The 22,216-nt window shown below is 44.7% G+C and overlaps 1 long non-coding RNA gene across 1 annotated transcript; it reads left to right on the plus strand.

The window, feature by feature from the left end:
* The first annotated feature begins 139 nt into the window (after positions 1-139).
* Positions 140-9,334, plus strand: LOC310841631. Its single transcript, XR_014562631.1, has 3 exons — positions 140-586; positions 7,968-8,485; positions 9,279-9,334. It is a non-coding gene; the product is annotated as an uncharacterized lncRNA (long non-coding RNA).
* Positions 9,335-22,216: the final 12,882 nt, after the last annotated feature.

Genomic DNA, 22,216 nt, shown 5'->3' on the forward strand with positions numbered 1-22,216 from the left:
TCAAGCAAGGGGGCGGGGATTCGAGTAGCCTCCTCAGCCATCTTTGCCCCGGGTATTCCGGTCCTTTCTCTCCGCTTTCCATCGCGCACGTGCACGCCGCCATGTTTGAGAAGGGCAAAGCAATTGTGGTTTAGTGGCTTAAGGAGAGGCTTTCTGTGTCTAAGGTTTCTGGCTGGCAGAAGAGCCGCCGAGTAAAAAGTTAGGGGTAGGGCTTGGAGATGTTACGCAGCGTTGCGTTTCGACGACTGATAGATGCTGCCGCAGTTAAATACCCCGAATAAGACGAATTCACTACTGGGGGAGGGAGGGTATGGCATGGATTGCTTTATATCACCACTTCCTACGCCCCCCCCCCCGGCATTCCTTTTATCTTATGAAACGAGAATGATTTTCATCTTTTAACAGGCTCACTCCTTCACACAAAAAATTATAGCATCTATAATGTGTTGCTAAATACGGTGTTGGGCTCATCTTTAACTGGACAGCACAGTTTATGTCCTATAGTATGATCAGTAAAGGGACTTTTCAGACGTGGAATGTGATTGGAAAGATCTGCATACTAAAACTACCACAATCTGCTTCCCGAGTATGATACACATCATGAGGGTTTGTGTCTCGAATATAAAGTTTTGCACCACAACATGTTTTTTTGGGGGGGGGTCACATTGGGAAGGGTGACTGAGATTTGGAAGGTGCATTTCTAAGGGATAAGGTTCGTATTTTAACAAGTATTTTTGCACCATAAAGTGCTGAATCCAGGTTTTTTTTAAAATGCTGTCAGAATGGAAAAATGCAAAATATTTTGAGGATGTGGTTGTGTCGTATCCATTTAAAAACATGCACATCCTTGTGCACAAGGTTTTTTGTGAGGTGTTGAGGGATGCTTTTATGGTCCCTAGTGGGGCAGATCCACACCATATATTTAAAATGCAATCAACACACGTTTAAAGCACATGACTTCTCCCCCCAAAATATGGGAAGTGTAGTTTTCTCACATATTTACCATTCCCAGTACCCTAAACATACTACAGTTCCCAGGATTCTTTGGGCGAAAAATTTATGAGCAGAGGGCGATGTTTATGTTACAAATTTATTGTAATGTATGATGTTGGTCTTTTGTTTTTGTTTTGCTTTGGTTCTTGTCTGTTTTTTGTAAGTTTTGGCGGTTTTAAATTTGGAGGTTCAAGTACATTATGGTGGTATGGGAAACTGTCGTGTGACGGGCCAATGGCCGTAATAAAGATCAATCCAATCCAATCTTTGGGCGAAATCAGTGTTATGAGTTTGTGGGTGCCAGACCTCTTTAATCCCTGGTTCCAGCAAGTTTAGAAGCCAATTAAGACAGCTAACTTCATCAATCCATTATTTTTAATCATGTAGCTGGAGAATAGCAGCATAGATATGGAGAGAGATGGCTGACATCACGTAGTGTTCAATTATTAATCATCAAGATGGATACCACTTTTACCAAGACCCATAACTGAAGTGGTTCCTGAACTGCCAATAATACTAGGTTCCTTAACAATAATTGCGGCAAGGTGAATGGAGCAAATAATAAAAAATGCTAATGACTAAAACTCCAGATGTTCTAAAAGCACAAGCTCACAAGACTGCATTAAAACTCTGATTTTAGCAGCTTCATCATCATCATCTTTTTTTGCTTCTGAGCCTTTAGTATGCACAGCATGCATCTTTCCCACCCCAAGTACAAGGAAAGCAGAGTTCTAAACAGAGTATTTTTTTACAAGAAAACCAAACTCCCCACCAACTTATAGCATATTTCTTATAATTTCAAGCAGCTAGAAAACACCCAAAATTATGAGTCTTATAATTAAACTAGACAAGGAGGCACCTTTGGGTAAGGCTGTGAAATCTATCCGAAACAACACAAGCTGCTACTGAAATACAACCATTTTGTGTTCTTGGGTGGAACATAGTCATCTGCGTTATAGCGGAGGGTGGCAAAGCAACCTGAAAGGAAGATGAAGGTAACAATACTGCTTAGGGTACAGAAAATGAAGAGGTGTTTCGGCAAAGTGAATTGATGAGTGGCTTGAAATTTAACAAGGAGGGATGATACTGAAATGTAGCTCTTATTAACAACACTTAAAAGAAGGATGCACAAATCACTTTGAGGGCCATTTTTACCTGTTTATTAATTCAAAAGGGCCACAGTGCCATATCACTACTGGGGCAGTGTCACATTTTCAACTAAGTGCTTAGGGGTTTTTTTAGTCCATTTTCTGTTAACTGAATTTTTCTCTGCACCAACATTTCTGTCAGCCTCCTTCATTCCTTTATTTTCTCCCTCTCTGTAGCCACAGTTCTGTGTGCTCTTCATCTGTTACTCCCTTTTACTCTTTCCCCAGTTCATAGGTCTCTCTACACCTCCTTTTAAAAAATGTTCTTTTTCCTTTCTCCGTATTTCTGACTCCATTTCTCTGTTCATCCATAGTACTCTTTTCTCATCTCTACAGCATCACAGATCTCTCTACCCCGTATGTTACCCCACCTGCCTCTTCTCCATTTCTCCACCTTACAGGGTCTCTTTGCTTCCCCTTTACTTTCCTTTTCTTCCCCTAGGGCCAAACTAGGCAGGACTCAGGAGTTCACTTCAAAAATGCAAAACCGTATCAGAGGAAACTGAATATGTTTAGCACTGCAGCAGGCAAGAAGTAGGAAGTTAACCTCTTTCTCCTCTGCTGTGGTCCTGAGGAAAAACCCTCTTGTTATGTACTGAGTTGAATAGGATCCAAACTGCAGCAGTCTGATTGGTCCTAGAACAATAGGATCCAAATTGCAGCAGTCTGATTGGTCCTAGAACAATAGGATTCAGAATGCAGCAGTCTGATTGGTCCTAGAACAATGCAGCAATATGATTGGTTGGCAGGAACCACCCAATCATGCTCCAGATATAAGTGAATCCAAAACCTGATTGGCTTACAGTAGAATTCCAGAATTAGCCAATCATGTGCAGCCCATTGTGTAAATAATGTATATAAAGCAGATACTTTGAGGGGACATTCATTCATTCCTCCTCACCACTATGAGCTGAATAAAGAGCATGAAATCACTTGGCGACTCTGAGTATATTTCACTGGCGACGAAGGGGGGATCCCGCTGAGCTGACTGCCACACACAGCACCGCAGCACCGCCACCTGCCGCACCGCTGCCTCGCACCGTGTATCCAGGCTTCAGCTCCGGGACACAAGGAACTCAGAATGGCAACTGACAGCAGCTTCTCGCCGTTCAACCCAGCAACGGGAGACTGGGAAAGGTACGCCTCCCGTTTTACCTTCCTCCTAGAAGCCAAAGGGGTCACCGATGAAGAAGACGCCAAGAAGAGGGCTATATTCTTCAGCGTCTGCGGAGAGGAGACATTTGAAATCGCCCGGGCTCTCCTTGCGCCTGAAGACGTCGCTACTGTTCCATACAAAACAATAATGGAACAGCTTAAGGGGCACTTTTCGCCACAGCCCTCAGTGGTGGCTCGTCGAAATGCCTTCTACGCAAAGCGGCAAGCCCCTGGGGAAACCATAACTGGGTTTGTGACCTCTCTCCGCCAAGCCGCCCGGTTCTGCAACTTCTCAGAGCTGGAGAACATGCTTTGGGACCGCCTCGTCGGTGGCCTGAAGGATGAGAAGCTGCAACGACGCCTCTACGCTAAGAAGGACATAACGTTCCAGGTCGCTCTGGAGGAGGCCCTGGCAACGGAAGCTGCCAAGAGGTCGACACAAGAGGCACGGCCGAGCCTGCCATCCCAACAGAGGGTTCACCACAAAGACCTCACCGACGACTCAGGATCTGACAGGGAGGAAGTGCACCGAGTACAGCAGCACACTCAAGCAGCCCACATACCACAGCTGCCTCGACGAGAAGGAGGGAACTGCGCAAGCTGCGGGGAAAGTCACGAGAGGAGGACCTGCCATTTCCGCAACGTAGAGTGCAGGCAGTGCAGAAAATTGGGACACATCGTCCGGGTGTGTCGGGCTCGGCCCACCCGACGCCAGGCATCAGATGACCAATCCAAGAGCCCCAGGTCCCGGGGCCCAACGCACCAAGGCAACTCGACGGAGCTCACAGACGTCCAGGTATACCAGTTGCCCTACCCCAACATAGAGAAAATTTATGTAGAGGTACGGATAGAGGGGGCCTCATGCCGCATGGAGCTTGACACGGGTTCAAATCTATCCATAATCTCGGCAAGGACCTTAAGGAAACTGTGTCCTACTGGGGGTCCCAAACTCAGGCCGGCCCCATTCACCCTCCGGGACTTCCAAAAACGTAAGGTCCCCACAATGGGGGTGGGGACCTTCAGGGTGCAATACCGAGGGCGGACGCGACAACTGGACTTGCTTGTGGTCAAGGGCCCCTACATTAGCTTACTGGGATTGGCATGGTTTGGACCACTGGGGCTAGCCATCACCGGGGTGAACCACACTACCTTACAAGTGGACGTGGATGCCATATGCAAGGAATTTCCAGAGGTTTTCGATGGGAAATTGGGACAGTATACGGGCCCCCCCATTGCTCTACAGCTTGACCCCGCAGTACGACCGGTCAGGCTAAAGGCCCGCCGGGTCCCGTTCGCCCTGAAACCCTGTATAGACGAGGAATTGGACCGGCTTGTGGAGCAAGGAGTGCTGGAGCCGGTGCCTAATGCCCCCTGGGAAACCCCAATCGTCACACCCGTCAAGCCTAATGGTTCAGTCCGCATCTGCGCAGACTACAAATGTACCATAAACAAGGCCCTCACGGCTCATGCATACCCAGTGCCAGTGGTCAGCCATGTCCTTGCCACCCTGGCTGGGTCGAAAATTTTTGGCAAGCTGGACTTGGCCCAAGCATATCATCAGCTTCCAGTAGATGAGGCCACAGCAGAGGCACAGACAATTGTGACGCACAGAGGAGCGTTCAGGGTAAAGCGGCTGCAATTCGGTGTCAGTGTGGCACCAGGCATATTCCATAATCTAATGGACTCACTCCTTAAAGGGATTCCTGGCGTCACCCCCTTCTTCGATGATGTGTTGATTGCCGGGCCCACACCAGAGGAGTTTGAGGACCGCCTCCGCACCGTTCTGCACCATTTCCAGATGGCGGGTCTCAAGGTGAAGCGGGAAAAATGTCTACTAGGAGTGCCTCAGGTGGACTTTCTGGGATTTATGGTGGACGCAGAAGGGGTCCACCCAACTGGGGACAAGGTATGGGCCATTTGTGATGCCACAGCGCCCAAGAACAAGACTGAACTTCAGGCCTTCTTGGGACTATTGAACTTTTACCATTCCTTCCTTCCCCACAAGGCTGCGGTAGCGGAGCCCCTACACAGACTCCTGGACAAGCGGGCCCCTTGGGTGTGGGGCCAGCGCCAGGAGGCTGCATTCCAGGCAGTCAAGGACCTGCTTGTCTCAAACTCGGTCTTGGCACACTTCGACGAGAGGCTGCTGGTGGTGCTAGCATGCGACGCCTCGCCCTATGGCATTGGCGCTGTCCTGGGACACCAACTCCCGGATGGGAGAGAGGTACCGGTAGCATACTTTTCCCAGACACTCAACGCAACCGAGCGGAACTACTCGCAAATAGACAAGGAGGGGCTCGCAATCGTGAAGGGAGTAAAAAAATTCCATGATTTCTTGTACGGGTGGCCCTTCACCGTGGTGACTGACCACAAGCCGTTGCTTGGCTTGTTTGCTCCCGAAAAGCAGACCCCCCAAGTGCTGTCTCCTCGTGTCCTCAGGTGGTCAATTTTCCTTGCCAGCTACCAGTATGCACTGATTCACCGCCCGGGGAAGGCGATGGGCCATGCGGACACCCTCAGCAGGCTACCATTACCAGAAACAGGCCCCAACCCAGCACCTGCACAAGAGGTTATGAGCCTGGAGCTGCTTCCTGACCGCCCCATTCAGGCACAAGAAGTTGCACACCATTCCAAGAAAGATAGGGTCATCTCCCGGGTCCTGGACTGGGTGTGGAGGGGATGGCCCAGCAGCAGTCCTGGGCCAGAATTCGCTGGCTACACAACCCGCAAACATGAACTGTCGGCCCACAAGGGGTGCCTGTTATGGGGAAGCAGGGTTGTTGTTCCCCAGCCCCTCCGCAAAAGGGTCCTCACAGCCCTACATGAGACACACCCAGGGGTAGTAAGAATGAAGGCCCTGGCCAGGAGTTATGTGTGGTGGCCAGGGATCGACGGAGAGATAGAGGCCTGGGTCAAACACTGCCAGGCCTGCCAAGAATCCCGCCCAGATCCCCCAAGGGCCCCAGTCCAGTCCTGGGAGTCCGCCCGAGCACCATGGTCACGCCTGCATGTGGACTTCACTGGCCCCTTTCAGGGGAAAACATTCTTCATAGTGGTGGACTCCTACACCAAATGGCTGGAAGTTGCACTGGTACCGTCCACTTCTACATCCGCAGCCATCCAGGTACTACGCAGGCTCTTTGCAACCCACGGGCTCCCTGACACACTCGTCTCAGACAATGGGACTGCATTTACGTCAGGAGAATTCCAAACCTTCACAGCGCAGAACGCCATCCGCCACATCCGTTCGGCGCCATTCCACCCTGCCACCAATGGCCAAGCAGAACGCATGGTGCGGACCACCAAGGACACCCTTCGCCGCATGACGCAAGGGGATTGGGAGTACCGCCTTGCCACATTCCTCCTAGCACAGCACAGCACCCCCAGCTCAACAACTGGCCGGAGCCCCGCTGAACTACTAATGGGTCGGCGCCTTGCAATCAGATTGGACCGCCTTCACCCCGATAGAGCTCAGGATGAGGTAGTGGTGGGGGAAGGCAGGAACCCCCGGACCTTCGAGGCCCAGGACCCAGTGTACGCAAAGAATTTTGGGGCAGGCCCAGCATGGGTACCTGCCACAGTCACCAGGGTCACTGGCCCTGTGTCGTACGAGGTGCTAACAGATGGGGGGCAATGCTGGCGCCGCCACTGCGACCAGATACGGCGACGATTCCCGGGAGAAAACCAGGAGGAGGAAAGGGCAGAGGAGTCCCAAGGGAACAGCGGGGCAGTGAGGCCCATAGAGCAGGAGGGGGCAGCAGGAGAGGCAGAATCAGTAAATACAGAGAGGACCTGCGAGGCCAAAAGGACACCGGAGCCAGAACCACGACTGAGCGAGCCGGTTGCGCCAGACCAAACAGGCCCATCACAGCCAGCATCCTTGGAACACGAGCCAGAACCTGAACCCCGGACCAGGGATCACCCCAGGCCACAACGCACACGTAGGCCGCCGGCGTACCTCAAGGACTATGAATGCGACCTCCCGGGCAGGACTGGAACTTAGAGGGGAGGGGTGTTATGTACTGAGTTGAATAGGATCCAAACTGCAGCAGTCTGATTGGTCCTAGAACAATAGGATCCAAATTGCAGCAGTCTGATTGGTCCTAGAACAATAGGATTCAGAATGCAGCAGTCTGATTGGTCCTAGAACAATGCAGCAATATGATTGGTTGGCAGGAACCACCCAATCATGCTCCAGATATAAGTGAATCCACAACCTGATTGGCTTACAGTAGAATTCCAGAATTAGCCAATCATGTGCAGCCCATTGTGTAAATAATGTATATAAAGCAAATACTTGGAGGGGACATTCATTCATTCCTCCTCACCACTATGAGCTGAATAAAGAGCATGAAATCACTTGGCGACTCTGAGTATATTTCACCTCTTCTAAAGGTTTAGTATTTGCAACAAGAGGGAATTCCCTATTGATGCCAAGGGGGGGGGGGCGTGCCTCCCTAAAGCCAACACTGCCTTCAGAAGAGGAATTTTCCTCAAGGCTAGCAGGAAAACTCTATGCCTGCTACAGTCCCAATAATTATAATTCCTACCACCACAACTACAGCTGTTTGCATTTTTAAAAACCTGCATGCGCAATGGAACAATGCATTTAATGTCACATCTTATTTGAACCTTAGTCTCTCTTTTTGTTGTTTCTGCTCCCCTCTATAGATCTCTGCACTGAACAAGCAACAGCAAGCCACAGCACCAAATGTATTCTCTCCTACCAAAGCAGGACATTTTTTAAACATATAAAATATGGGGAAATTTTCCCCAGCCCTCACAAATTCCACCCTGCACATAAACATATCAACCCACCCTTTTAATTCTGTTTGGATTTGGGGAGAAACAAATGCAGGTTTAAATGCAGCTCGCTTTCTCTTCTAGGCTTGTCATTTAGGGCTTGCTGTTCTGCTTTAAGCAAAACCTGTACCTATGTAACCCCTATGGCTTAATTAGACCTGTTACTTTAAGGAGGTTCAATGCTTTCAAGCTCTTGTGTACAGATGGGTGGGGAGGAATGGTGGCCTTTGGAAGCCATTTTGACTAAGAGCTGCAGGAAAGGGATTCAGGACAGGCCTGGTCTACCGGGTTATTTCAAAGGGTGAGTCCCCCTTACATTCTTGTTGTTATTATCTAGGGGGTCACTCAAATCCATAAGAAGAGAGGAGCATACTTAAAATAAATATGTGAGTGTTTTTAATTATTACAGTACTGTTGTTTCAAGAATATTCTAGAACTGAGAGCGAGGAGCTCCATTTCCCATCAGGCTGCACTGCTGGGGCTCTTCCTTTTCCACAGCAATTCTGCCTTTTGGGAGACTTTCTTGCAAAAAAGGAGTATTTTTATTTTTTCATTTTGCTCGTTTGGACTCTCTAGTTAGAGCTTTAAAAACCTGCATTGAATGATGTTTGAAACTTTGTTCCCACATAGACTTTTGTAAAGTCTAAGCCTAGGTGGCTGGAGGTGCAATCGTAGGGGCTGGGGAGAAAAAAAATACTGTATTGGGCCGGTTCTGGCTATTGTATCATCACCATCCTTATAACAACCCTGTTATGTGGGTATCCTTATCTTCATATTGGGGGATGAGCCTGAGGAAGAGTGACTTTCCTGAAGCCACCCAGTGAATTCATGGCAGAGGCCAGATTTAAGGGCTTGGACAAGGCGTGTTCGTATTGAATCCCACCAGATGTTCAGTGAATGCATGGGGGGGGGGGGAGGATTTCCACCTTCTGTTCAGCATTAGTGAGAAAGGAGCTCAAGTACACATTGATTGTGAGAGAGTGTGCATGTGAACACCCTCCAATGTGTGGGGCTTGAACCCATATATTCTCCCTTACCAACCTGCTCATGTATTAAGATTTGAGGAAGAAGCTCTCCTGGTTATTCCCATGTTAAATGTGCTCACTAGAGGCTAGCCTTTTCTTTGTGTTGGCTCCATGTCTGTGGAATGACCTCCCCACCAACTTTGCATTTTTTCAGACACCTGGTATAACAAACCCACCTTGTCCTGCTGGCTTTTGGTGGCAGATGGGGTAAGTTATTTGTACTGCTTTAAAATTGTTATTTGTGTAATTTATGAGAATTGTTTGTTTAGTAGGTATTACAGCATGTTTTGTTATCTTTCTTTTTTTTTTGTATACCACCCCATTACCATTTTTTTGTGAAGAACAGTATAGAAACCTCTAAATAAATGAATGACTAAGTCCAATTTTATTCAAGTCAGCAGCACCTGGAGGTCCTTGAACCAAAACCCCTGAATTTGGGTTGCCAGACAATAGTGGACTGTGGTGGTGGTGACAAGTGTAGTGGCTCAGGGTATGAGCAGTGAACGAAGTCTTTGCTTCAAACCTTGGATTTGCTAGGTAGGCCTAGATCTGCCAGCTGTTCTCTTGGCCTCATCTCCCTATAAGCAGCATGGAAATAATAATATTACCTTATACTATAAGATTTATAGGGTTGTTGTAAGGGCTGTTAGGATGATGCACTCTGTGTACTTGAAATATGCTTGCTACATGAATGCTAGGTGCCACAGTATTCTTCTTGCATTATGTGTGCCATTTCATGTTATTTCTGCTTCCATGATCCTTTGCAACCTTGCCTGGGTTTAAGGTCTGTCTGAACCAAGTTCATGATTTGAAGTATGATGTTTCTACAATCTGAAAGCAACTGGAGGCTGTGGTCCTGTGCAGGCGTCCCTGGGAGTAAGTCCCATTAAATTCAGGAAGACTTCTGGCAACATGCATAAGATGGGGCTGAAAGATTGCAGAATAGTGGTAGAGAACTCACTACATGGAGCAGATCCAGGGTTTCCCATTTCTGATTTGTTTTTGGTTAATAAATAATGGGAAAATCTGTAGCATTTTCTCAATCTAGCAAAAGCTGGGCTAAAAGAAAATGCATTTTGGGGGAACGCAGCAGGCTCAAAGCTAAAACCCAGCTGAGGCTCCCAGTGGTGTTTTTGAAGCATAGTATGCAGAGAGGGGCATAAAAAGAAATACAGTTTTGCTTCAGACACTATTCTTGTTTGTTTAGCTGAGTGTAAATGCAATTTAAAAATGCATAGAGGTTTGAATGCAGCCCATCTGTCATGGCTTTCGATAGGACGAAATATCCATCAATCCTGCAGAACAAAATTTCTGCCTTAGAAAAGTACATATTGATTCATGGGTGACGGAGAACTCCCTTACCACCCCTTGTAAAACACACACACACACACACACACACACACACACACACTTTACAGTGCAATCCTATACATGTATATTCAAAAGTAAACCCCAAGTTCAGTGGGACTTACTCATGTGTGTATAGGATTGCAGCCATTGTGTCCTATCCTGGGATGGGGTGGGAACGAGAAGAGCAGGACTGTCTGTACTCCTTCCTGTGTTGCAACAATTCTAAAAGGGACTGCTTCTACAGCTGTAGAAATGATTAATGGTCTAATTTGGTTGTTTCTGTCACTGCCTCTTTAGGAGTCAGCAAACACTATGTTCATCTAGCCCAATTCTTTCCAGGTCAGCCCCAAAGTGGAACCTTTGCCCTTTGCCTGGGGATAACATGGCTCCTGTTGTTGAAATGTGTTTTTCAAAGTTATTCAAGTTACTGTTCATTCCATGACATACTAGTAAATAAATAGGTGGAGGTATAGAGGTGATTGTTGCTGTTTTGGTGCTGGGGAATACTTGTCTCTTTCTGGCTTGATTCTTGAATAATAGCTTGCAATTTTGTGGTGCACAAGGATTGCAAATTCTGTATTTAAAAATGTATATATATACGACATGAAAAATGACTAAATATCCTCTGTGCGTTGGCAATAGCCTTCCAATGTCTGGTGTTTTAATACAGGTAGTGGAAGCTGTATAAATTGATCTGAGTGAGAAGAGGGGTGAGCAGAAGGATGTGTGATGGGATGGTTTTTATTGCCCCTTATATGGTTTTTTACAAAGCCAATATTCCGCCTGGTCTTCACAGTGGTGTTGATAGAGTTGGAACTTTGGCTCAAAGCCCTGGAGGCCCTCCAAATGACTACCCAGAGAACAGTAGTTTATGAGGGCAGCAGCAAACAGGTCCGACACCAGCATTTGGGTCTGTCTGAGGCTTACTAGGACTGACACTGGTCACTGTAGAATCCTTTCTTCAATTCTATTCAGGGATCAGCTGGTCAGGCATGCACATTCTTATAGAAGTTTATTTTTTATTTTTTTATTTTAAATACATATTGCCTTTTACTAATATAAAATGGTGCTAATTCCTAAGAATTGTACTCAAGAGTGCACACCTGTCAAAATTAATGGTCCTAAGTTAGTCATGTCTTATCATTTTTAGTTAAAATTTATTAAAATTGGGCCCAACCCAAAGTGAATGTGTTTAACATCAGGCCAGCTGAAGCAAACTTTATTTTTGTTTATTTCTGGAGTCATGATGATGCTATGATTTAAGTGAGCTTAAAATGTGAAATTACACTTGCTCAGAGTACTCCCCCCCTTTTTAAAAAAGAAAGGGCTGAGGACTTCCGGAGGCGGCGCAAAATAGCAATGGCGGTCCTCTTTACCTGGTGAAGAGGGGCTCCGCGAAAAAGGGTTGTCCGCTACGGCAAAGCGGAGACCCATTAAGAAAAACCGCAGGCAGAGCGAGCCTGCGGCCGTGGGACTCGGCGGGCGCCCAAAGCCCCCCCGGAAACGAAGAAGGGGCTCCGTAAGGGGCTCCGGAACGTGAAAGGGGGAGCAGCGCTGTGAGTTCATCGCTCTTTTCGTGGATGCAAAGCCGCGCTGCTGCTGCTGATGAGCGCCGACCTTTCTTCTTGAAAACATCAAAATTGGCTGCTACATACCCGTGAGTAAGGGGAGCTAAACATCGAAAAATTTGGGAATTTGGTTGAAATTCGGCTGAAAACGGGACGTGAGTAACAGGAAGTCCGTCTCCTGATCCTGCTAACCAGATTAAAGCAATTGCGCAGAAGAGCGCTGAAGCGCTGAAAAGGGACTGTAAAAGTAAAACGAGGGTGTATTTGACAGACTTTGTAGCGAAAAGACAAGCAGGAAATCTTTGTAAAAGTTGTGGATTTTATTTTTGGGACCTTCTTCCTAATTTTGAGCTATGTGGAGTTAAAAGAGACAACCCAGCGATCGGGCTGTCAGCGTGCAAAGGAGAACTGTCAAACTGCTGATACTGTTATTGGAGCTTAACTGATACATAGACTGAGACATTAACGTTTAAACATTGTTGCTGGGACCCTTCTTGACACCTTGTGGCTTTTCTTTAAGACAAAGAAAGCCTGTGGAAACTTCCTTTTGTGCTCTGGAACTATCAAAGACTTAACATAGGGAATATAAGAACTTCAATGGCGGACAAGAGCTCTCTCCTTCCTTGAAATTTTGAAATACCCCCACCTAGAGGATTGTGGAGATATAGAGGCCTGGGAACTGTACTTTATTGTGATTCTCTGTGGTTAAATTGTTTACACTCTGGACTTTGTCTAACTTATGAAACAAAAGAAAATTTGACCTTGAACAGAGGCAGGTGTGGAATGAGTGGCACAGGGAGAACAAGAGCAGCTAAAGCTAAAGAGAAAGAAAAGAAACCAGGGCAACTTGTTCAAACAACCCTATCTCATCAACGAAGATCATCCGTCCCAACTGTGCTGACAGCACAGGAGGTGGAATTTGAAGAGCCTGCTGCAGAGTCCGTTGCAGAAGATATGGCAACTGGAGGATCTGAAATAGTTCTGAAGCAAATCTTGGAACAACTTGGAATTTTAAATCAAAAAGTGGACAACCAATCATCAAAAATTGACCAAGCTACATCCTCTATTACTAAATTATCTGAGCAAGTTTCCCATCATACTCAGGCAATTGAAAAATTACAAGGGGCAACGTCTGAAAATTATAAGCTTGTGGCGGAAGCTTGTCAAAAAGCAGAACAGGCGAACAAAAAGGTTGATGAGATTAGGGGGGAAGTAAGGCCTCTGAAAAGACAGGTAGGGGAACAACAAGCCTACCTGTCATTGGTTGAATTGAAAAGTAAGGAAAATAATCTCAGATTAAGGGCTATCCCAGAATTGGAGGAAGGAAACCTACAGGGATTTTTAACACTTTTGTTCTCCAAATTCTGGGGGATAGAGGAAGATAAGGACTTTAAAATTGTGACTTCCTTTAGACTGGGAAAATTGATAAAGAAGGACAAGTCCAGAGACTGTTTGGTTATTTTGAGATCGAGAGAGGAAAGAGACAAGATACTAGGCCTACACTTCAAAAAATCCTTGGAGATAGAAGGAAAAAAGGCTGAAATTTACAGAGATATACCTAAACACCTTTTGGACCTTAGGACTACTTATACAGATTTGACCAAATTGTTGAGATATAACACAATCCCTTATAGGTGGGAGTTTCCGCAAGGACTATCATTTACCTACAAAGGAAGGAAAGTAAGAATTAAAACACCGGAGGACCAACAGAAGTTCCTACACGACCACGAGGAGGACCTCCAGAAAGGAGCCGCAGCTTCTTGGCCTCCACCACCACCGGGACCATCTCCAAAGCCTACACCGCCTGGATCTGGACCAACATTACCACCTCCGGGATCGGAGGGAAGCCTAGACACCCCATTGTAGACCCACCAATTAGACCAGGATGTCGCTGCAGCTTCTTAGTTGGAATATAAATGGCGGAAATTCTCCGGAAAAAAGAAGAAAAGTATTTCATATTTTGAAAAAAGAACAATTGGACATTATTTGCCTGCAAGAAACGCATGTGACAAGGCTCCACAGAAAAGTGCTAATTAATAAAAGACTAGGCCAAGAATTTATCTCTTCGGACAAAGTGAAGAAAAGAGGTGTGGTGATATATGCAAAGGAGAGCCTGTCACCGAAATTCTTATTTAAAGATGAACACGGCAGAATTTTGGCGATTGAAATTCAGACACAAGGAGAAAAATTTCTGATATTAGGAATATATGCCCCAAATGAAGGAAAATCGGAATTTTTCAGGAAGCTGCATGAGATTATGCTGGATTACTTAGATTATAACAACATCATCATGATGGGTGACATGAATGGGGTTGTGTCTGTAAATATGGATAAGTCGCAAAGTGCTAACATAACGAAAGATGGCAGACTACCTAAAACTTTTTTTGAAATGACTGACAATGTGGATTTAATTGACATATGGAGGGTTAAGAACCCCCTAGGAAAAGAAGGGACTTTCTTTTCTGAAGCTCATCTGACATGGACACGAATCGACCAAATATGGATAACTAGAGGACTGGCACCCAAGACTAGAAAGGTGGAAATCTGCCCAAAAACCTGCTCCGACCATAATGCTTTGAAAATGGAATTGAGACTAAATACAACCGGATCCTTCAGATGGAAAATGAATGACACCTTATTAAGGGACGAGAAGATTGTTAAGAAGGCCCAAAAAACTTTAAAGGACTATTTTGAGATAAATTTAAATACCACTGTGGAAAAAAGAATAATCTGGGACGCAAGTAAAGCAGTCATGAGAGGGTTTCTAATACAACAAAATACGATCAAGAAAAAATTCTGGAATGAAAAGAAGGAGAAGATATTGGAAAAAATAAGAGATGGAGAGAAAAAACTAAGATCCAGGCCAAAGTCGAAGGAGGTGCTGAGACAAGTGAAATTTTTCCAAGCACAATATTTGAAACTGATAAATCAAGAGGTGGAATGGAAAATTAAACAAATGAAACAAAGATCCTTTGAATCAGCAAATAAGTGTGGGAAACTGCTAGCATGGCAGTTGAAAAAGAGACAAAAACTTAATACTGTTACAAATCTAGAGATTGAAGGGAGAATGGTTCAGAAACCCGAGGAAATTAGAAAGTGCTTCCAGAGATATTTCAAAGAACTTTATTCACAAGGGCCACAGAAAGATTCGGAGGTGGACCAATTTCTTAAAACTAACGGATTACAGAAAATACCTCAGGAAATGAGAACAACCCTGAATAGTAATATCACACAGCAAGAAATTGAAAGCGCCATTCAGAACCTCCAATTAGGCAAATCTCTAGGCCCCGACGGACTTACCTCCAAATACTATAAGGTTTTGAAAGACTATTTGATACAACCTTTGTTGGAGGTTTGTAACCAGATTATGGAGGGGGAGCAAGGCACCGGAAACGTGGAAAGAAGCCTTCATCACATTGATACCCAAACTAGAAACTGAAAAGACTCAGCTGAAGAACTACCGCCCCATCTCACTCCTAAATGTGGATTACAAAATTTTTGCAGACATTTTGGCAAGTAGGTTTAAAAAAGTGCTTAATGAAGTGATCCATAAAGACCAGGCTGGCTTTCTCCCTGGTAGGCATTTGTTTGGCAACACAAGAAACATTATCGACATTTTGGAACTTTTACAAACAAAACTAAACACTAGAGCGGTGTTAATTTTTATTGATGCGGAGAAAGCCTTTGACAATATTTCCTGGATGTTTATGAAGAAAAACCTGGAAGGGATGGGAGTGGGGCGGGGGTTTGAAAATGGAATAGAAGCAATATATTCAGAACAAAAAGCGAAATTGATAGTAAACAATGTGGTGACAGAGGAGTTTAAAATTGAAAAAGGGACACGGCAGGGGTGCCCCCTATCCCCCCTATTGTTTATTTCAGTTCTGGAGGTGCTATTGAACATGATTAGAAAGGACCGGTTGGTACAGGGAATTGAGGTCGGAGTGAAACAATATAAATTGAAAGCATTTGCAGATGACCTGGTATTAACATTGCAGGAGCCTGTCTCTAGTACTAAAAGAGTGTTAGAATTAATTTCGGACTTTGGTCGGGTGGCGGGATTTAAGCTGAACAAGCAAAAAACTAAGGTTATAGTAAAAAATTTGACAAGTACAGAAACAGATGAGTTTGTGAAAGAAACAGAATTAAATGTGTTTAAAAAAGTAAAATACCTAGGGGTGTATCTGACCTCCAAAAATCTGAATCTGTTTAAGGACAACTACGAGAAATGTTGGTTAGAAATCAAAAGAGATTTGGAAACATGGTCAAGATTGAAACTTTCCTTGTTGGGCCGAATAGCAGCTATAAAGATGAATGTATTGCCAAAAATGCTATTTTTGTTTCAGACCCTACAGGTCGTGGACAAGGTGGAATGCTTTGGAAAGTGGCAGAGGGATATTTCTAAGTTTGTTTGGCAGGGCAAAAAGCCCCGAATAAAGTTTAAGATACTAACTGATGCGAAAGAAAGAGGGGGATTTGCCCTGCCAGACTTGAGGTTATATTACGAAGCTGCAGCCTTCTGCTGGTTGAAAGATTGGATTTTACAGGAAAACACTGATGTCCTAGATCTGGAAGGGTTTGACAATGCTTTTGGGTGGCATGCATATTTGTGGTATGACAAGGTTAAAGTGCACAAATTGTTTAAAAACCACATTGTCAGGAGAGCAATTTTAATGGTCTGGACAAAATATAAAGACTTATTGGAGAGTAAGACTCCGAGGTGGCTCTCACCGGTGGAGGCCAAGGCACGTAAGAGACCTAATATGGAAGCCAATTGGCCTAAATATGGGGAAATTATTGAAAAGATTGGAGACAATTGGAGGTTGCAGAGCTTGGAAAAACTAAAAAACAAGGTGCGAGATTGGTTGCATTATGCACAAATTCAAGAGGTCTTTAAAGTAGATAAGAAGGTTGGATTCCAGGTGGAAAAATCGAAACTAGAGACAGAATTGTTAGAACCAAAAAGCAAACTACTTTCGAGAATGTATAACCTGCTGCTTAAATGGAATACTCAGGATGAGACAGTCAAATCCGCCATGATAAAGTGGGCGCAGGATTTGGGGCATAACATTATGTTTGAAGACTGGGAAAGGTTATGGAACACCGGAATGAAATTTACGGCATGTAGTGCCTTGAAGGAAAACATTATGAAAATGATATACCGGTGGTACATGACCCCAGTCAAGCTTGCTAAGATATATCACCTGTCTGATAATAAATGCTGGAAATGTAAAGAGGCGGAAGGGACATTCTTTCACCTCTGGTGGACCTGCCCGAAAGTGAAGGCCTTCTGGGAAATGATTCATAATGAACTAAAAAAGGTACTGAGATTTACCTTAACTAAGAAACCAGAGGCCTTCCTTCTGGGCATGGTGGACCGGAGAGTGTTTAAGAAGACAGAACTTTTTTTATGTATGCTACTACAGCAGCAAGGATTCTGATTGCAAAATATTGGAAGACACAAGATTTACCCACACTGGAGGAATGGCACACGCAGTTGATGGACTATATGGAACTGGCCGAAATGACTGGCAGAATCCGAGACTTGGGAGAAGAAACATTCGAGGAGGATTGGAGAAAATTTAAAGACTATTTGGAAAAACATTATAAGTTGTATGAATGTTAAAAAACGCACCTTTTAGGAAATTTTAGCTTCAGTAATGTTAAATTAAAGAAATGGAAATTAAGGTACAAGGAGTCAGAGATAGAATAATGAAACAACTTTATTGTGTTAAAATGAAAATGTACATGATTTGGGTTATAATACATTTGAAATTGGGTAACACGATAAAAAGGAAGATACAATAAGTATTGAAATAAGTTAACAAATTGCAGACGTTATGCATTACAGAGAATGCAGGGTTGGGAGGACGTGGGGAAGTCCAACAGATTTGGAAAAAAGAGTAAGAAAAATTTGTAACCTTTCTTTTTTACTTTTATAATATGTTCTTTATTCTTTTTTCTGTATTTTATAAAACTAATAAAAAATATTATAAAAAAAAATAAAAAAGAAAGGGCTGAGAAACTATTTTGTGGTGGTGCTTTTTAAAATATATATATTATTATTATTAAAATTGTATACTGCCCGTAGTTCTCAGGACAGTTCACAGGATAAAATCACAATATAAAAACACAGAATACGTAATCAAAATACAGAATACATAATCAAAATAAAAACAAGAACAATTATACCCACATGTAGTGTAACACCAAAATGGTCTGCACATTCAAATTCCCTTTGGATCTGGTAGAAATGGTAGAAATGCGCACAAAACTCCAAAATTGTGAAGTTTATTAAGAGTTAAACTGAAATAACAGGACGAATGGAGGGGGCAGAAGGTTGTTTCAAAAAAAATAAAACAGTTTAGTCCGAGCCTATCTTTCCTCCTGCAGCTGCTTGCAATCAGCTTTGGGTCTCCTGGAGTGTAAAGTAGAAGCCTTGACAGTCCAGTGAGGTGGGGGACAAGGGATGGTATGGGAACAGTTCCCTTTTAAGAATTTCTGACCCAGGTGGGTCTTGATAGACAGCTGGCGTTGTCCAGGTAATCGCAATGCAGCCAGGTAGCTGTGAGAATGCCCAGGGGTCAGAGGCTGAAACATTCAATATGACAGAAGACTGGAGATGGGCCATCAAGGAAGAAATACGGCCATTCCTCAGCCCTTAGCTGTGACTCCTCCAGGAAGACCAAATGAAGAACAAAAGATACTGCCAATCTTCAAGTGACAGGGGACCAAAAATGAGACCTACGCCACAGGCAGGAGTGTGTGTGTGAATCCTTGCCACCTAGCCAACAGGGTAGGTGGAGCATTTCAATCAGTTCAGGGCAGATGCTGTAATTATCTTTCTGCACTACAATCCCCTGTTCTTATAACTGTTTTGTGTTTGTGTGCTCTTCTGTTCCTGCTTTCCTCCTGAAATCTCGCCTGCGGCCAGCTAGCCCTAGCCATTTAGGTCCAGGAAAGAGTCTGATCACTGATTATTAAGTCTTGGGAGGCATTAATTCAAATACAGTTGCATTCCCAATATGGTTGCCCAGGGCTATGCGCATTCAGTGTGTCCAATGAGTATGGGAATGGCAGAAAACGCTATCAGAGTCCTGCAGGCTGGATGGCGCTGCTCTTGATGTCCTCTCCAAGTGACATAAATATACAGAAGCCCCATGAACTCAGTCCCTGGTTTGTCTCTGTGTCACCTTCCATGCTTCCACCTTGACAGCTATGCACAGATTTCCGAAACAGCTTGAGATTACAGAATTAATTAGAATTAAATCAATCAGTACACCCACCACAAGGCTGCCTGGTTCCACGAAATGAGCAATTCTCTTAAGACGTGTTTCCACAGCCAGGGCTGATGCTCATCACGCTTGTCAACACACACTTCTCATTTTGATGAGGTTTTGTCTCTTGCATGTTTGGAATGTGGTGAGCACTGAAAGCTTCTAAAAAAGATATATGGCAGGGATGGCCGTCCTTGTATTTCAGTGGGAGTGGGACACACATCATGTTAGGAGGGGGACAATTTAAGGAATCAGGAAGTATGGGCCTATGATAAATATGCTTCTGTTTTTGTCTGGGACTCATCTGTGGGCGCTGCGTATTCACTACAGATGCGCCTTCTGGAGGGAAGCCTCTGGATCCTCCAATACAGATGAGTAACAACTTCACAAGCGCCAGGGTTGCAGGTTCAATACCCATAAAGGACAGGTGCAAATCCCTGCATTGCAGGGGTTGGACTAGATGATCATCAGAATCCCTTCCAACCCCACAATTCTGTGATTCTGTGTCCAGGAAGACCCTTATGTCACCTCTGAACATTGTTCATGAGCCACAGAGTACACACCATACACTGAAAGCACATGTTTTCCCCCAAAGAAATCTGGGAACTATAGTTCATGGAGGGTTCTGGAAATTGTAGTTCTGTGAGAGGTCAGCTACAGTTCCCAGAATTCTTTGGGGGATGTCACATATTTTAAAAGTATGGTGTATATGCAGCATGGAAGAAAACCATTGCTGATGTGGCATGTACGTTTTGTTCAGTGAGGGATTTTCATGTGAATTGCAAATGCGGGAAAATGTTTTTCTTAGGCTGCAATCTTCTGCACAATTAACTCTGAATAAACATGTTTAGGACTGAGCTGTTTGAATGACTTCGGCTATATACTAAAGTGCAGAAAATATACCTAATATATGTATAATATATACCAAATAGGATGAGGATGACCAGATAAGCAAGGGAGTTTCAATTTGCCAGTCTCAAGCCTTCCTTGCTTCATAGAAGCAAGGACAAATGGTCTGTCTAATAAAAGAAACAGCTTGGTGTCTGCAATCAAGTATGTGAATAAGGTTACCTATACTGGTATGTGATTAATTCTCCCACAAATGACCACTGGCACTGTCTATTAAGTCAAATACTGAAGTAAATGTTGGTTTCTGCTTCCTTCACTGAGCAGCGAAGTGCTTGTCACAAGACAATGTTTACATTCCACAGTCAAGTGCTGTTGGGTTTTCTCACGGGACAGGAGACTGGATGTGACGTACACTGGTTTCCTGTTTTTCACTGTTCTTTGCAGTTCAGTGTTGATTCTCTCCGTGCTTTAGAGGAGAGAGGATGCCTTTCTCTGCTCCGGCAGAGGGAAAATGTTTTTCTGTAAATTACCAGTTTTGAAGTGTAAATAAAGTAATATAGAGCATGTTGGCACGTACTTTTCATCATTCCGCTGTGCACTGGACACTGCTTATCTCCAACATTTGGTTCCGGGCCCAGAAAAACGCAGTATTTTGAGAATGGACTCCAGAAGTCGGGCTCCTGGCAAAGGAACAAAGGAGCAAAGAATTGGAGTGCCGGCAAAGGATCGGAATGCAGAGGGCCGGATCGGACGATATCTCTGCACGTCAAGATGATTTGATGAGGTATGTGCTACAGCTCCGGGCAGCCTGCCAGCTTCTAATTAATGGCTTTATGGCTGGACTTTGAACTTTTATAGCCGGTTTTGCCGTGGCACAGGCAAAAGGCTACAAGGATAAATTTTTCCTATGCTGGGGGAAATCGAAAGTAAAGCAGCTGCAGCAGTGTCGCAGCATGAATTTAAGACAGCAGAGAGAACTTTCACTTTTGAACTTGCCTTTGGAATGCGGTTTGAAGCAGCTGCAGATAAGCAAAGCAGTTAAGCAGAAAGGCACAGCCTCACAGGCAGAGGCTGGAAATCGAAAGTGTTTTTGAATTTGCTTTTGGATTGAAGCAGCTGTACACAGACACAGCTAGTATAAAGCAGCCTGATTTAAAGCAGCAGAGATGACGCAGAAGGCTAATGCCAAAGTCATGATGGCTAGCTGCAGAAGGCTGGCTGATGCAAGTGGGGAATCTGATGCCAATCAGCCACATGCTCAGCTCAGAGTAGCCTGTGATACTGCCATGATTCAGAATGAAGCAGACCGCCAGGGTGATAGCTGCATGGGCAAGGGGGAGACTTCACAGTCGTCATCCCATAGTGCAGTGGAACCACCAGATGGCGCCAAAGCTTTGAAGGCAGTGAAATGCTACACGTGTGGACGTCTAGGCCATATGAAGAGGGAATGCAGATATCCCAGGGCCAAGACAGAGCAGCGCAGCGAAAGCTCATCGCGTGGAAAAGGCCGAGGCAAAGGCAAAGGTCCGGTGTCCAGGACAACGCAGCACAAGGCAATGGTCTCACGCTTCACTCCAAAGGTTGCAGAGGTCCAGAAGACGTCTAGATCTTTCTTCGTTGTTGATTCGGCTGCAACGCATCACATGTGCAACGATAAGCGACTGTTCGTGTCTTTTACACCGCAGGAAGGTGCGATTCACCAGGCGGATGACCACACAATCCCCAGTAAAGGCTACGGAACTGTTGTTCTTCACAGTTTGGACTTATCGATACAGCATGTGCTTTATGTGCCAGATGCCAAGCATAATCTGCTCAGCGTTGGACAGCTGAATGAGCGGAAAATTGACGTTTCCTTTAAGAACAAAAGGTGCATCATCACAAAGAAAAATGATTATGTATTGCATGCTGAATATGTTGATCATTTGTATGTTTTGTATTTTGATGATGTTGTGCAGGATGACACTTGTTGCATTGCAGGTTCTAACAAAAGTTTGCATGCAGAATGTATTCATGATTTTCATCGAAAATTTGGTCATTTGCATTTTGAG

Source organism: Podarcis gaigeae (genome assembly GCF_964106915.1).
Source record: "Podarcis gaigeae genome assembly, chromosome: 3".
In the NCBI taxonomy this organism is placed as follows: Eukaryota; Metazoa; Chordata; class Lepidosauria; order Squamata; family Lacertidae; genus Podarcis; species Podarcis gaigeae.